This window comes from Pipistrellus kuhlii, unplaced genomic scaffold (genome assembly GCF_014108245.1).
Source record: "Pipistrellus kuhlii isolate mPipKuh1 unplaced genomic scaffold, mPipKuh1.p scaffold_m20_p_2, whole genome shotgun sequence".
Classification (NCBI taxonomy): domain Eukaryota; kingdom Metazoa; phylum Chordata; class Mammalia; order Chiroptera; family Vespertilionidae; genus Pipistrellus; species Pipistrellus kuhlii.
The window spans coordinates 114,371,805-114,389,628 of NW_023425515.1; the positions used below are offsets into that span (position 1 = coordinate 114,371,805).

At 40.2% G+C, this 17,824-nt stretch overlaps 1 non-coding gene across 1 annotated transcript; it reads left to right on the plus strand.

The window, feature by feature from the left end:
* The first annotated feature begins 16,914 nt into the window (after positions 1–16,914).
* LOC118725072 lies at positions 16,915–17,117 on the plus strand. The gene has a single exon (XR_004989820.1). It is a non-coding gene; the product is annotated as a small nucleolar RNA SNORA74 (small nucleolar RNA).
* The last annotated feature ends 707 nt before the right edge of the window (positions 17,118–17,824 follow it).

The following is a 17,824-nucleotide window of genomic DNA, read 5'->3' on the forward strand; positions in this document are numbered from 1 at the left end:
TGGATAAAAATTACAACTGCCTTTGCTATTATTTGATGTTCTAACACAAAAATTATTCTAAGTGATGAAAAAGAAGGCATTGATTCCATATTTCCTTATAATATATTTTATATAAATAACTGGGAGAAATCACACACACACACACACACACACACACACACACACACACACACACATATTTTTAATCCTCACTCGAGGACATTTTTCCATTAATTTTTAGAGAGAGTGGAAGGGTGAGGGAAAGACAGAGATAAATCTTGATATGAGAGAAACATCTCCATTGGTTGCCTTCTGCACTCACCCAGGTCCCAGGCTGCAGAGGAGCCTGCAATAGAGGTAATTGCCCTTGACCAGAATCAAACCGGGGGCCAAACCAGCTAGAGCTAAAACACATTTTTAAAAAGCAAATGAAAAAAATTAAAATGAAAATGTACTTCTAGATGTAATTTATCAAAAACAAACAAAAAAATCAGGTTAGGGATTAGCTCAAAATATTTCTTAATGAATGTCAGAAAAAGCAAGGTAGAATAAGAGTAAACTCTGTTAGAAGAAAAGATTTATACTTCTTAGATTAACTTTATTTATTCAAATATAGGAAACCAAAGTTAACCAAAACATTAATTAAAGTTTACTCTTGCAAGTCTCTATCCACCCCCTAGTACCGCAGACCTCCCCAGCTGGGAGAATTCCTCTCCTTACCCTCCACTTGATTAAAGCCTTAGCAATCCATTATCTGCTCCCTAATTCTCCACTGCTCCAAGGAGAGTTATTAGAATACTTGAAGGGTTGCTGTCATTGTGATGGAGGTGTGAATTGATCACTAAGATGACAACTGGTGACAAGTGCAGTTTATTAGACTGCTACTTTGCCTCTTAATTACAACTGATTAGCCCGCCTGTGGAGGAAAACAGAACTAACTGTGTTTGTTCTTGTCATCTACTACATACCTTACTGTTTCCATGTCCTTTTCAGTGTGACTCTTTATTTTCTTTATCCAAAGACCAAGACATTCCCCAAGACCGCATAAGAATCCTTATTTTACAAAATAACTTTTTATTACAATCTATTTCAAGAAAAGCTCTCTTTCAATATTCCAATATATTTCCATTGAAACTTATTGCAAGCAAATTTTATTTTAACTATGAAATTATTTCACATGCCTGTAATTGAGATAGTAGTTTGGATTTATTTGCATATTTATTTGCCTCAATTTTGTTCAAAGAGGACAAGTGAAGTTCTGAAAAGAGCAATCATGCTATCTGTACTTTGGTTATTTTCTGATAGAAGAGAGGACAAATGGGAGCTTCTATGGTAATTTATTTGCTTGGGAATATTTTTAGGATTAATAGTTTACCTATGAAATAATTGCAATTTAGTCTTTTAATTATATTTAAAGTTAGCATGAGATGTATGAATGACTTAATGTAATCTTTGAATATATAAATGGCAACATGAAGATTTTAAAATATTGAATACATTTTTATTTTTACAAAATAAAGTGAATTTTTTTTTTTTTTTTACAAAATAAAGTTTAAACATCAGTTGGTCCAATTATAAAAGAAACAAAAAAAAATGCATTTAATGAAAATTTTCATTAAATGCATTTTTTTGTTTCTTTTATAATTGGACCAACTGATGTTTAAACTTTCTCACTTTTGCTTGAAGTTTAGCTTTGTCCATCCTTTTATTGATCCAATCCTAAAAGAAATTACTCATTCAGCATTGAATAAAGTGAAATTAAGGGATGATAATGATTGATTGGAACAGTTAAGAGAAAGCATTACTATAGATAGATTCTTGTATAGTAGTTTAAAATTACTTGCTTATTGATAAATAAATGTCCTGAATTTCACTTATAGTGAAGGTTGAAACTTTAAAATTTTCATATTTTAAATATGTAGTTATAGTCTAGTAGACATATCAGTATGAATGCAAATACTATAGATGGTATTTTTCTTTAGACTCTAGCTTTAGTATGTAAGAGATATATAGATTTCCCTTATATTTTCATTCATTTATTCATCCTTTTATCTCAGATTAAAAAATAAAATAAAAAGAAGACTCATGGCTTAACAGAAATGGGGAAAGCAGTTTCATGACCAAGATTTCAAGGGAAGAAATTGGCCTTTTTATCCTCAGTACACCCAATGGACCATTGAAATACTATTATGTATTTGAATTATAAAATACTCTTCATAGACCAAAATGTTAGTGAGAGCTGATATATCTCAATATTAGTCACTGACAATTTAATAGTCATGATAATTTTTTGTTAACTGTAGTAATTATTTATTACATTTTATGAAATTATATGATATTAAAGACACACTAGATATTAGACCAATCCTTCAGAGAGAGGGTCCTTAAAATATTAAGAAATATATATAAAATCACACAGAGAATGAGTATTAGGTTCACATAGATTATTTTTATCTTTGAATTTTATTTTCTTTATTATTATTTTATTAATTGTCACAACATTTTAAAGCTTTTGAAAAAGGAAAATCAGTCAGCCACTTATAGTTTAAAATCCATAAATCATCCTATATAATAAAAAATCCTAATATGCTAAGTGTCCTACCAGTCACTATGATGCACCCTGACCATCAGGGGGCAGATGCTCAACACAGGAGCTGCCATGACATGCACTGGCCATTTACAAAGAAATGGCACTGCAAACCTGGTGCTGATAAACCAACACTCAGCTTCCCCCAAGTGGGACACAGGTCTCACCTCCAACCCAGAGTGACACCCTACCAAATCAAGCCAACTATCCCAAGATCCCATCGTGTAATCTGCAGCCCACAGCTCAGCTCGGAAATGGTCACTCTGAGTGCCAGGTAATGAAGTCAAATAATAATGCTTGATTTCCTCTCCCTAGAGATTAGCCTCCTTGGCTTTTCTTCAGCCCAGAAACCCCACTTGCTTTAGCCAAGTGCAAGCATTTTACAGTTTAACCAAATGTCTGTGAAGCATTTTCCTGTGCATGATCTCATTTGATCCTCACATAAGTCCTGGAGTAGGTAGATAGAAGACTCAGTAGAATCCTATTTTCTTTTTGTTAGCCAGAAAACAGAGATTTAGTAAGCTTAGAAATTTGATCCAACTGAAAAGAAGTAAGAAATGGTGGACCTTGAAAATGACTTCTGGTTTTCTCACTGCACAGAGTGTAGTCAAACACTGCTGCAGTTAAATATTTTATCCTTTGTTCTCCCTGCATGATCTACAATAATAATCTGCTTCATGATGATATTTACTGTTGCGTTGCTAACAATTACCTGAAAGAGAAGTTGGGGTGCTTCACTGGGCTGGAAAACATTTAGCTAAATCAGAAAACAGTCTGATTAAGCAAGTTTATTCTAAATATATAAAAGACTAAGTTGACTTGCACATGAGTGGTACATATAAACTCTCGCTGGTGCCAACTGCATGCATGTGTTTCCATCTGTCATTTTTTATCATGAATTTGGTTGACACTTCTATTATAGAGAAAGGGCAAATAGTGATATTAAAATATTTATTTTGATTAATTTCCTTTCAATGTGCTTAACCTATGCACCAGGCCACTAGTGAAATTATAAAATTCAGACACAATGCGATAGACTTTATAAATCAGATTTTTTAATATTAACCTTATACCTTTAATCAAAGTAACTCAACTTTAATTTTTGAGACTAGATATATAAAATGATTTTTTGTGTCAGTTAAATTCCATCTTAACCATTTACTTATGACAGTTTTCTTACCTATTAATTAGAAATAATAGTAGCAATTTATTCATATTGCTCATATTAAGGCTAAACAATATAATACGTATAGGCAATTTGAAGAGTTCCTCCAAATCTTTCGGTTGATATACTTACTAGTGAAGAAATAATCTCCTTCTAAGATCAGGAGTAGAACAGTGATGTTCTCTCTCATCACTTCTATACAACACTGTTCTAGTTAGGGCAATTACTGAGTAAAAAGAAATAAAACACATTCATATTCCAAAGGAAAAAGTAAAACTATCTTTATCTGCACAACAAATGATCTAAATATCTATATAATGCATCCTAGGTAATCCATTAAAAATTGCTAGAACCAATAAATAAGTTCAGCAAGCTTACAGGATCAGTATCCAAAACTCAAATTAATTTTTATAACCTAGCAAGCAATAATCCAACAATGAAATTAAGAAACAATTTTATTCATAATAGCATAAGAAAGAAAATACTCAGGATTCAATTTGACAAAAGAAGTGCAAGGCTGGCAGGCAAAAAACAAAACAAAACAAAACAAAAAACAAAACCCAAACTACAAAACATTGTTGAGAGAAACCAAAGTAAAAATTATAAGGCATTCTGTGTTCGTGAATTGGAAGACATAATATTGTTAACATGGCAATCCTCCCAAAATTGTACTACAGAGTTAATAGAGACACTACTATAATAGCTTCCAATTTTGTATAATTCAAAAGCAGATATTTAAAATCATATAATAATGCAAAGGACCCAGATTAGCTAAAACAATCTTCAAAAAAAAAAATAACAAAGTAGGAGGACTTACAGTTCTCAATTTTAAAATGTACAATACTTCAAAGCTACAGCAGTCAAAACAATGTGGTACTGCTAAAATTTTGGAAATACATATAAATGAATATAATTCAGAATCCAGAAATAAACCCTTACATTTTTGGTCAATTGATTTCCATAAAATGGGAGAAGGAGAATATTTTCAACAAATTGTGCTGGGATCACTAGATAAATAGTCATATGAAAAAAATAAGCATTGATTCTTATATCACATCATATGAAAAGTTAAGTAAAAATGAATTGTAGATGACAATTAAACCATAAAACTTCTAGTAGAAAACAGAAAATTTTCATGATCTCAGGATAGGCAAGGTGTTATTACACTTTACACCCAAACACAAGACATATAAAAATGATTAATTGAACTTTATTAAATTTCAAACAATTTGTGTCAGAAGATCAAATTTTTTTTAATTGCATACACAAACAAGTTATAGATTAGAAGAAAATATTTGGAAAACATTTATATAAGAAGGAGCATATTTTCAGAATACTAAATAACTCTTTCAACTAACAATTAGATAGATAATCTCATTTCAAAAGTAGAAACGATTGAATAGACAATTATACAAAAGAGATCTACAAATGGCCAATAAACATAAAAAAAAAAAACAAAACATTAAAAATCATTGGTCACTGGAAAAATACACACCAAAACCAGAATGAAATGTCATTTCACACTTACTAGGTTGGCTCTATAAAACAGACCAGTAATGACAAGTGTTGGGAAGGACTTAGATAAACTAGAATCTTCATACATTGCTGGTTGAAATGTAAAACCGTGCAACCACTTTAGAAAACAGTTTGGCAGTTTCTCAAAATGTTTAATATAGAGTCAACACATGACCAAGAAATTCTACTCCTAGCTATTCACCAAAGAATGATTAAAATATCTTCACACAAAGACTTTTATATAAATGTTAATGACAGCATTATTTAGAACATTCCCAAAAGGAAAAAGAAAAATTAAATGTCCATCAACTGATAAAAGAGTAAACATATGCAGTATTTCCATATGATGAAATACTATTTGGCAATACAGAAAATGAGGTACTAAAAGATATCACTACATTGAGTTAGCCTTGAAAACATGTTAAGATTTTTAAAAAGCTAAAATTTGAAATTTAAAAGGTTGGAAACAAATAGACAACTTACCCGCTCCTCCCCTTTTTTTTTCATTATTCTGCTCAGGAGTATGCTGAAAACCAACAAAAACTGTTCCATCCACTTAATCAGTTACACCAGGTCAAGGTGAGGACACTTCTTGGAACCTCAGCCAGGTGAGACTTTGTTAGGGCTACATTTTTTTTCTTTGGATTTTATACCCTCAAACAATTTAGTGCATATGACAACCCAATGTGATTGATTTCAAAGAAGAGAATATACTGACTAAACTATTATTTACTAGTCTGATTTCTTTTTCATTTAAAACTAAAACATTAGAATTCTGGGTTATGTTTATGGCATTTATGACTTTCAGTTAGTGTAATTCTGGTCACTTATGCCTGATATATTTAAAAACAAAAAGCAAAGAAACAAACATTTTTATGGCCAAGTAATATTCCATTGTATATACATATCATATCTTGTTTAGCCAACCATCTATATATAGGGGCCTAGAGTTTTTCTGTTTTGGCTATTGTAAATAATGCTGCAATGAACATGGGGGTACATATTAATATTCTCAATTTCTTCAAATAAGTAACCAGAAGTGGGATTTCTAGAGATATAAACTACAGCATAAGGAATATAGTCCATAATCCTATCTAATGAAGAGGGAATATGCTAATTGACCATCACTCTGTCACAAAGATGGCTGCACCCACATCTGAGGCCAAGTTCCCATAAGGAGCCTTAACCAGAAATCAGCAAGAACTTGAGGCTATGTCCTCCCCTGCCCCTATGAGTCTTGACAGGGGACCTCAGTCTGTGCTCCCCACCCAGCAGGGTTTGACAGGGGACCTCAGGTGCACTCCCAGTGCTGGGTTGTGGGAACTCAGGCCATGCCCCTGCCCAGCGGGGCTTGAAAGGGGATTTCAGGCTGTGTATGCCACCTGGCAGGGCTTGATGGAGGCCCTCAGGCATGTCCCCCAACCCGGTCTGGGCTGGGGGACTTCAGACCACACCCCCCATCCTGGCACCAGGCCAGGGGACCTGAGGCTACACCTCCTGCCCAGCAGGGCTCAACAAACTCTAGGCCCCTATATATAGATGGTTGGCTAAACAAGATATCATATGTATATGGGTCACCCACATGCACGCAATTTGAGGTGCATGTGGGTGGGAGGGGACTTGCCTCTGGGTCCCATTGTGAGCCCCAGACTCTGACAGGAGGAAGGTTTTCATATGCATTTTACTAATTTTCTTTCATCCCTGACACTTCTATTATAGAGAAAGGGCAAATAGCAATATTAAATTATTTCCTTTAATTAATCACCTTTTAATGTGCATGAATTTTGTGCACCAGGTCACTAGTCCTATATAATAAAGAGATAATATCCAAATTGATATTATCATGCCCTCACAAATTTGGCTGCCTATAGCCAGGCTGGCAGGGGTATTAGTGAAGGACGACCAAATGACTGAACAAGCAGGCTGTGTGGGCAACCTGGCTGGCAGGGGGACTAAGAAGAGTTACCAGGCCAGCACAGGGGGGAGTTAGGGGTGACCAGGACAGCAGCGGGTGCAATTGGGGGAAACCAGGCTGTCATGGGAGCAGTTGGGGGAAATCAGACTAGAAGGGGGGCCAGTAAGAGGTGACCAGGCTGGGGGGGGGGGCAGTTAGGGGCAACCAGGCTGGCGGTGGGGGGTACATTTGGGGGTGATCAGGCTGGCAAGTGGGGCGGTTGGGGGTAATTAGGCTGACAGGGGTGGCAATGAGGGGTGACTAGGCCAGCAGAGGGGGGCAGTTTGGGGTGACCAGACCAGCAGGGGGGACAGTAAAAGTGACCAGGTCAGTGGAGGGGGGCAGTTGGGAGTGACCTGGCTGGCAGTTTGGGGCAGTTAGGGGCAATAGGCTGACAGGGGGTTAACTAGGGGCAATCAGGCCAGCATGCAGAGTCAGTGGGAGCAATCAGGCTCGTAGGTGGTACAGTTAGGGGCAATCTGGCAGGCAGGAAGGTGAGCAATCAGGAGTCAGTGGTCCTGGATTGTGAGAGGGCTGTCCAACTGTCTAGGATCAGGCCTAAACCAGCAGTTGGACAACCCCTGAAGGGTCCTGGATTGAAGAGGGTGCAGACTGGGCTTAGGTGACCCCCCCCCCATGCACAAATTTCATGCACTACGCCTCTAGTGTGGTAATAACTATCTATGGTGTCAGGAGGGTCCTAGAATTAATGGTGGGATATTTGTAAGTTATGTACATGACTAACCACTATGTTGTACATCTGAAACTAATATAACATTGAATGCATACTGTAATTAAAAAATAAAAATCAAACAAACAAATGAAAAACTTGCCTCTCTTTCTACAAAGCTGATATTCAGATTTTAAACTGTGATGAATTCATAAATGTACTTGCTTCTTTAAGGTATCTAAGTGAAAATTCAGTTTTTCCCCACCTGGTCCTCATTTATATTCTGTGTAATGAAATATTTGAAATTAAAATATTTTTAGAATATGTCTTTAAATAATTTTCACATGATTCTTTTACTAAAATAAATGACTTTTTGATTGTTTCTGTTCTCCAAATTCCACTTTACTCCTACTTGAGTATCTTCCTAATTTTCTTTTGTGCCTCTATCTCCCTTTGATTTATATAATTAGAACAAAAATGTTGAATTGAGGATGAAGAGACTTAGATTTCTTTGTCATAGATTAGAAAATAATTTTAGTATAACATAGTATTTATGGATCTTAGTTATCTTACAATTAAAATAAGAAATCAAATTAATCAATGAGTCCTAATACAGATGGTGAATTAAAGCATCAGATTATTCAGGAGAGTTTAAGAATATAATAAATGATAGATGATAGATGATAGTTGATAGAAGATAGATAGATGATAGATAATAGATAGATCATACTGATTTATCTACACATAATATACAGATGATAGATAAAGATATATAGACATAAACATTCAGATATCTCTTACTATTCTTTAGGCACACTAAATAAAAACTCTGGGATTAGGGCTAAGGAGTTTTATTTAAAAAACAACCCAGTGAATGGGAGAAAAAATTGCCAATGATGCATCTGATAAGGGGTAATATCCAAAATTTATTTTAAAAACTCAACTGAATACCAAAAAAATCCCTAAACATTCCAAATAAAAAGTGGGCAGAGGACCTGAATACACATTTATCCAAAAAAGACATACAATTGGCCAATACACATGTGAAATGATGCTCAATATCACTAATCATCTGAGACATGCAAATTAAAATCAGAATGAGATATCATCTCACACCTGTCATAATGACTATCATCAATAAGTTAACAAATAACAAGTGTTGGGGAAAATATGAAGAAAAGGCAACCCTTGTGCACTGTTAGTGGAATGCAGACTGGAGCAACTACTGTAGAAAATAGTATGGAGTTACCTTAAAAATTAAAAATATAACTGATTTATGATCCCATAATTCCATTTCTAATAATATATCAAAAGAATCCTGAAAGAGTGATTACCAGAGGGACAGAGAGGTGAGGGCAGGTGAAAGAGTATACATGGGGGTTAAATAGTGATGAAAGGAGACTAGATTTTGAGTGGTGAATACAGAAATCAGTATACAGATAATGCATTATAAAATTGTACACTTTAAACCTACATAATTTTATTAATCAATGTAACTTCAATATATATATATATTGCCTAAGCAATGTAACTTCAATATATATATATTGCCTAAGCAACTGTTATAACCATTTGACCAAATGACCTGTCTCTATGACATGAACTGACCACAAGGGTGCAGTCACTCAATGCAGGAGTTGCCTTTTTTTTTTTTTTTTAATATATTTTATTGATTTTTTACAGAGAGGAAGGGAGAGAGATAGAGAGCTAGAAACATCGATGAGAGAGAAACATCGACCAGCTGCCTCTTGCATACCCCCCCACCGGGGATGCGCCCGCAACCAAGGTACATGCCTTTGACCGGAATCGAACCTGGGACCTTTCAGTCCGCAGGCCCATGCTCTACCACTGAGCCAAACCGGTTCCAGCAGGAGTTGCCCTTTGATGGTCAGTGCTCTCCCATAGCCAACCTCCATCAGCCTGCCAACCTCCTGCAGGCCCTCTTCCCAGACTGGGCGAGATGGCCCCCATCGGCCCTGATTACCAGCCAGGCAGAGGGACCCCATCCATGCAAGAATTTCTGCAACAGGCTTCTAGTATGTAAATAAACAGTGGCTATTCAGTTGCTTCTTATGCTTGGCCAAGTCTGAGATTCCTTGACTTGATGATTTCTTCAATCCCACAGTTCTTAAATTTTCCCATGATCAGTCTGGTAAATAAATAAATAAATAAATAAATAAATAAATAAATAAATAAATAAATAAAATACACTATGTGAATCTTACATTCCAAATTTCACTCATTCCTCTTTTGCTGACATAGGGTCCTGATGTAAGTTTTTCTCCTCTTTTAAATTTCATTAATGACCCTTCAAAAATATCCTCCTATTTGCACATTTAACAGACTGCAACTGTACAGAATGGTGACACTGGGATTCTACTATTCTACTGTAGTGTCATATAGCACATACACATAACTCCACTTCTGCTTTATTAAACTGCTTGCCTATCAGATTACAAATTTTTCTTCAAGCCTTTCAGCCTGCAAAGCTCTTCTGAATCTATTTTCTCTTATTTATTTTCACCAATCACAACTCAGATGGCTCATTCGCCAGTGAATGCTGATTTTTATTCCAAAGACTTGTAGACCATGCCTCTATATTTGATTGCATATGTTCACCAATAAGGCCTTACATAACAGTGAAATTTTCAAGGTAATCCTAAAGCCTCCTATTAATCAAGAATTGCAAACTACCTGCCTAGGAAACCAACATAGCTAATTTGCATATTATCCCTTATAATCACTTTATTAACTCCTGCCTACCCTCTGGTGTGTTGGAGGTGCTAATGAACAGTGAAATGAGTTAGGCATCAGAATTAAATGGCATCAAGAAAAACATGTTAATTAGCCCCTAAATAATGGAAATTGGGAAGGGGTTTGCACTTCCATACTCATTTTTTATTGCCCCTGCTTACTTCTAATAGAAGAGAGCACAGATACTCAACTGCATCAGTAAATACTCATTCAGCATCTACTGTTGGTCAGTATTGTGCTCAATGCTGACAGTGGACAGAGAAGCAAAATCTTTGCCCTTCTGTACCCTAAGAGGCTATTCTTACAAATGTAGTGAGGAGAATAAGATGCAAGAACTAATGGTTATAATGTAAGATTTGGAAATTTCTCCCTTCCTTACTGCCCTAATTTTCCCCTCCCCTAGAATTTGTAAGTGAGAGTGATGCAACTGTAGAGAGTATGAAAGCTCTTCATCTATTCCATATCTTTCTTATGAATCTCTTCCATTTGGATTTTCATGTTTTTTATTCTTCATAAAAAAAAAACAATAAAGATAACTAAATTGTTTTCCTGTGTTCTATGAGCTGATGTATAAAATTATGGAGGTGAGGGTCACAGAAACCCTGATTTATAGGTGGTTGTTCAGGAGAATGAGAGACCTGAGCATTTTAAGTAGGGGAAGACTTGTGTACTGAACCCTTATCCTGTGGTATTTGAATTCTGGGTAGTTAATGTCAAAATTGAACTGAAATTAGAACACTCAGTTGGTATCCAGAGAGTTGGGGAATTGATTGGTGTGGGGAGAAAAATATCTTCATATTTGGTGTCAGAAGTATATTGTGGGAAGAAATAGGATTAGCACCATCTTTAGAAATGCTTCGAGAATGCTTTATTCTCATCAGATACTGGTATAGCTATTTATCCTGGTTAGCATAACCACAATAAAAAATTAAGAAATAACAATGACTACATATTACTTTCTCCAAGTTGTAGAAATAGACCAAATATTTTCTCTTGGACAGACTTGAAGAAGACATCATTGATAACTATTGCTTAATTCAATAAACATGTATTGAGTGTTTGATCTATGTGAAGCAATATCTACCATGATTGGGTTGCCATGATGAACAGGACAGACACACCTCTGGTCTCACAAAGCTTAGAGTCTATTGAGTGGAGCCATCCATGTTATACCAAAGCATCTTCATTCTCAGTCCTGAGACTTGGATGCCTGTGAATCCTACTGGGCTCTGGGTAATCAACTGTCCATATGGCATCCCTAGCAAAGCATGCCCATCCTTGCCACTGCCCCATCCTAAGCTGGTTTGGTCATTCTCCTATCAATTTCAGTGAAAAATAACTATTTCAGTTCTGTACCCAGAGTATTACACCAACACATTAGTGCCCACAGAGTTGAGATTCACATTGTGTATCAACTGCAAAGTAAAGCAATGAACTAAGTAAAGAAGGGATTTATTTCCATATCACATGTCTATGTTATATAATCCCAAATACTATTAAAGAAAAAAAATTGCCCTTTTGATGGGTACTCAAAATATTTAAAGAAAGCAGATTGAAGAATATTTGCTTATATTTTTTAAATGTCCAATTTAAAAAGTTTGCCAAATCCCTTCTTAAACCTTCATGAATGAGCATACAATCATCCTATCTAATAAAAAAAGTAATATACAAATTAACCATCACTCTGCTCAAGCCACGTCCATCAGCCACATCCACCAACCATGCCCAGCATACAAATTCACCCCAACCAAGATGGATGCAGCCACAGAGAGCAGTTGAGAGGCTAGGGTTTCCCCTGGTAATGGAAGAAGCCAAACTTTCCACCTGCTCTGGCTGGCCTAGGCCTCTACTCAAGGATACAAAGTTTGAATTATAGAATAAACCCCAACAGAAATGGCAGCAGCCAGGGAGCAAGCAGGAGGCTTGGCTCCACTCCAGGGTACAAAGTTTCAATTGTAGAAAGTAAATAAATCCCAGATACCAGGGCCTCCACTTGGGTTGCTGGGGGGTGTGGCTGGTCTGCAAACCACCACAGGCCCCTCACCCAGGCCACCCCACATCCCAAGGGAACCCCCATGCTGATCCAGGACACCCTTCAGGGAAAACCAGCTGGCTCCCACCCATGCCCCAGGCCTCTATACTAGGGGTGTCGAACTCAATCAGAGAAGGGGCCAAAATCTAAAATCCAGCCTAAATCGCGGGCCGAATGGTTTACTGAACAGTCATAAACTGTTATTGTGATGGAAACGCAGCGGAGTGCAGTGATGACAGCGCGGTGCGGGCCACATTGCAAGGCCTGGCGGGACGGATTTGGCCCGCGGGCCTTGTGTTTGACATATGTGCTCTATACTATCTAATAGAAGAGTACTATGCAGATTGACCATCACTCCAACACACAAGATGGCCGCCCCGATGTGGTCAAAGATCCTGCCACCTGGTAGACACAAGATGGCCACTACATATGGCCAGCAGGGAAGGGCATTTGGGAGGCACCAGGTCTGCAAGGGAGGGCAGTTGGAGGTGATTAATCCTGCAGGGGAGAACAATTAGGGGTGATCAGGCCGGAAGGAAGAGGAGGGAAGTTGGGGGCAAACAGGCTGGCAGGGGAGCAATTAGACATCAATTCAGGCTGGTAGGGGAGTGGTTAAGGGGTAATCAGGCTGCCAGGCAGAAGAGGTTAGGGGCAATCAAGAAGGCAGGCAGGTGAGTAGTTGGGAGCCAGCAGTCCTGGATTGTGAGAGGGATGTCCGACTGCCTGTTTAGACCTGATCCCAGGTAGTCGGACATCCCTCAAAGGATCCCAGATTGGAGAGGGTGCAGGCTGAGCTGAGGGACACCCCCTCCTATGCATGAATTTTGTGCACCAGGCCTCTAGTATATAGATAACATTCTATGAAATCAGAAAGGAGCCCTTCAGTCCCAAACTCATTGAACACATGTGCTCCTCCTGTGGCCTTCCCTGGACCTATGCCTTGGGGGCAGGCCTTCACAGGTTACCTTTCAGGTGCTGAGAGGGTCTGGGAGACCCAGCCTGGCCCCTGCTCATGGGTGCTGACAGAATCTGCTCGCATTGGACCATTCTGTTCCATGTCTCTGCCTAAGCCACTGCCAGCTGCCAGGGGCCTCCAGAAAACCTTGGTCTGTGATCCCTTTCTCTAGCCTCAAAGCCAGCAATACGTGTTGAGTCCCTCCGATGGCATCCCTGACCCACCCTCCTGCCCACTTCCCACTTTCAAGAACACCTGGTCACTGAGAGCCAGGACCTCAGAGTGGGGCCACAACTTCTGCACGTTCAGTACAGGGTCTGGGATTTGGTGCTCAATAAATGTCCAATCACTGATTTAAAAACAAAGAAACACCTGGTTAACTTCACCACCTGCCTAACCCAGGACAGTTGCCAGGTTACCTCTGTAACCTGCCTTACCATTGTGACCTGTCTTAGTTCTGTGACCTGTTGCCACATGACACCCCACCAGGCTGGGCTGGGGCCACTGCACTGTGACTCCCCTGCAGGCTCAGGAAGAGCTCCCCAAGAACTTGTCATATTTAAACTCAGACTTGGCTGTTGAGTCAGAGCTGGCCACATGGAGAAAGGGGAAGCCACCACCAAAGGGGCAGCAAGTGCCCCCGGGACAGGGAGAACCAGGCTGGCTGGGTGCAGGAGAGGACGGGTGAGTAAAGGGCCCTTGTGTGGGGAATGACATGATCAGATGTATATTTTTTAAAAGTCATTCTGTGATAAAGGTCATTCTGTGATTTTTGGCATTTAAAATTATATTTGAGTGAGTAGAATCCATACAGATGAAGAGGGTGAGATGTGCTTCAGGTACAGAGAGTGGGAACATGGCCTGAAGGCAGGAGAGATGAACACTGGAGACCTGAGCACACACCTCTGAGAGGTGAGTGAGGGACAGGGAAGGGAAACAGAAGACCCTCCATTGAGGGTGCAGGGCAGGGGGGACAGAGGACCCTCCATGGAGGGTATAAGGCAGGGGGATAGCAGACCTTACATTGAAGATATAGGACAGGAGGGAGGGACCCTCCATGGAGGGTACAGGGCAAGGGGACAGGGACCCTCCATGGAGGGGTCAGAGCAGGGAGGATAGGAGAGGAGATAGGGATGACATGGGACACTTCCCCCTCCAAGGAGGGTCCCCTTCCCCACCAAGAAGGTTCCCTGTTCCCCCAGCCCTGCCCCTTCCGATGGTCCCCTGTTCTTTCTGCCGTCCGATTGAGGGCCCATTATCTCCCTTTTTCTGACCACTCTATGGTTGGTTTCTTTTCTCCTCAGCCTTGCCCCCTCCATGGAGGGTCTTCTGTTTCCCTCTCAGGTCCCCTCACTAACAGGCATCTGAGGGGCATGTGCTCTGGTCTTTCCGGTCTTCATCTCTCCTGACTCCAGGCCACGTGCTCACTCTCTGTACCTGAAGCACATTCTCACCCTCTTCAACTATCTAAATCCCATCTGTGCTCTCAAGGCACATCTCAAATGTCATTTCAAATGTCAGATCATAAAGTGATCTCTACAGGGGATGGGGGTGGGGGAAAGTAGGAGATGGCAAAGGGGGACAGATTGTGATGGAAGGAGACTTGCCTTGGGGTGGTGAACACACAATATAGTCCTACCTAATAAAGGAGTGATATGCAATTAACCACCAATCTGCAATACCGACCAGCCACCCCCATCAGCCAATGAGAGAGAGTATGCAAATTGACCCTAACCAAGATGGATGCAGCCACAGAGAACAGGAGGGAGGCTTGGGTTTCCCTGGCAATGGAGGAAGCCAAGCTTTCCACACACTCCCAGTGGGCCCAGGCCTCCACTCAAGGGTACAAAGTTTCAATTATAGAAGGTAAATAAATTCCAACAGAAATGGCAGCAGCCATGGAGCTGAAAGAGCAGGAGGCTAGGGTGATGAAGGAGCCAAGCTTCTGCCGCCATGGCTGGCTCAGGCCTTCATTTCAGGCTACAAAGTTTCAATTGTAGAAGATAAATAAATTCCAGATATCAGGGCCTCTACATGGGTCACCAGGGAGCATGGCCGGCCTGCAAACCACCATAGGCCCATCTCCCAGGCTACCCCACACCCTAAGGGAATTCCCACCCTGATCTGGGACATCCTTCAGTGCAAACCAGCTGGTCTCCACCCATGCACCAGGCCTCTATCCTATCTAATAAAAGAGTAATATGCAGATTGACCATCACTCCAACACACAAGATGGCTACCCCCATGTGGTCAAAGATCCTGCCCCCATATGGACACAAGATGGCCACCACAAGATGACCAACTGGGGAGGGCAGTTGGGCGGGACCAGGCCTGCAAGGGAGGGAAGTTGAGAGGGACCAGGTCCCCAGGGGAGGGCAGTTAGGAGTGACCCGGCCAGCAGAGGAGGGAAGTTGGGGGCAAACAGGCTGGCAGGGAGCAGTTAGACATCAATCAGGATGGCCTGGGAATGGTTAGGGAGTGATCAGGCTGGCAGGCAGTAGTGGTTAGGGGCAATCAGGAAGGATGGCAGTTGAGCAGTTGGGAGCCAGCAGTCCTGGATTGTGAGAGGGATATCCGACTGCCTGTTTAGGTCTGATCCCAGTGGGACATCCCTTGAGGGATCCCAGATTGGAGAGTGTGCAGGCTGGGCTGAGGGGCACTGCCCCAATGCATGAATTTTTTGCAACAGGGCTCTAGTATACAGATAATGCATTACATAAATGTATACCTGAAACCTATATAATTTTATTAACTAATGTCGGCGCAATAAATTCAATTAAAAATAGGTGGGGGCCTTTTTTAAAAAAAATAAATATTTTATTGATTTTTTACAGAGAGAGGAAGGGAGAGAGATAGAGAGTTAGAAACATGGATGAGAAAAAATTATCCATCAGCTGCCTTCTGCACACCCCTTCCTGTGCATGTGCCCGCAACCAAGATACATGTCCTTGACTGGAATCGAACCCAGGATACTTTAGTTTGAAGGCCGATGCTCTATCCACTGAACCAAATAGGTTTCGGGGAAAGGTGGGGGCCTTTGAGGGTGATAGGATCATGAGGGTGGAGCTCTCGTGAATAGGATTAATACCCTTTTAAAAGAAACCCCATACTAGACTATTCCAGGGGGTCACTTTGAAAGTTCTATATATTGTATGTTGTAAACTTGAAATATTGAGTGCCAATTCTAATCGGAAAAAAATTAATTATTAAAAATGAAATTTAAAAATAATAAACATATAATGAAAAATCAGAAAGTGATCTTTAAAAAATATAAATCAGATCATGTCTAAAAGTCTGAAGGGCTCCAGCAGTAGTCAGCTGTGCAGACAGAATCATGTCTGTGACGGTGTTACACTGCTGGGAGAGGAATGCCCTGTCTTCTTCCTCCAGTCGCCTCTGTCAGTGTTCTGACCACAGCTGGCACTGGGGCAAGGCAGAACTGTGCTTCCTTGAGAGCAAGTTAAGCATCACTTTGGTTGCTTAGTTCAGGTGTGGGAGCAGACACAGAGAAAACATATTTTTAAGCCTTAATGGTTCTAATAGCATTTTCAACCCTCCCAAGGGACAAGTGACTTTTGCCTGCTCTTCCCTGCACTCCTGCCAGCCTGGCCCACCCAGTCTTGAGGACAGAGGGCTGACACAGTGTTGGCCAGGAAGCTAGGGAACATGCATCTGGGTGGCCATCTGAACAGAACTGCAGTTTCCTTAGGAAGGAAATGGAGGGAAGCATCTGCTAGTATCAGCCACGCATGTAGAGACCATACTTTTCATGACACAGTAATAGGATCACAGCTGCATGACCCTGCCATGTTCTCCTTCCCCAACCACATTCCAGGGGACCCAAGAATTGCCCACCATGACAAGCAGCTTCCTGGCTTCGGAGAACTCACTGACACTCTGCAAAGCCCTTAAGCTCACATGGCTGATCTCAGACTATGGATCCCAGACATCTTAACTCCTGGGAAGCAATCTGTAGTGACTTTTAAATTCCACTCTTACAGTTGAATTACTTGAGTACTCACTGAGAACCTGCCTCATGCAATCTGAGTACCTGCAGAGGCTCTTTCAGTGACAGCCTAACAGGCAGCCAGCAGGTGGAGACAGATCTTGGGGTGCCTTGGGAGCTTTGTTGAACGGCCCCTAAGCCCAGTGCTAAGAAAAGCCAGACTTGGTTTGGACCTTCTTGTGCTCATTCAGGCCTGGCAGAGGTAGC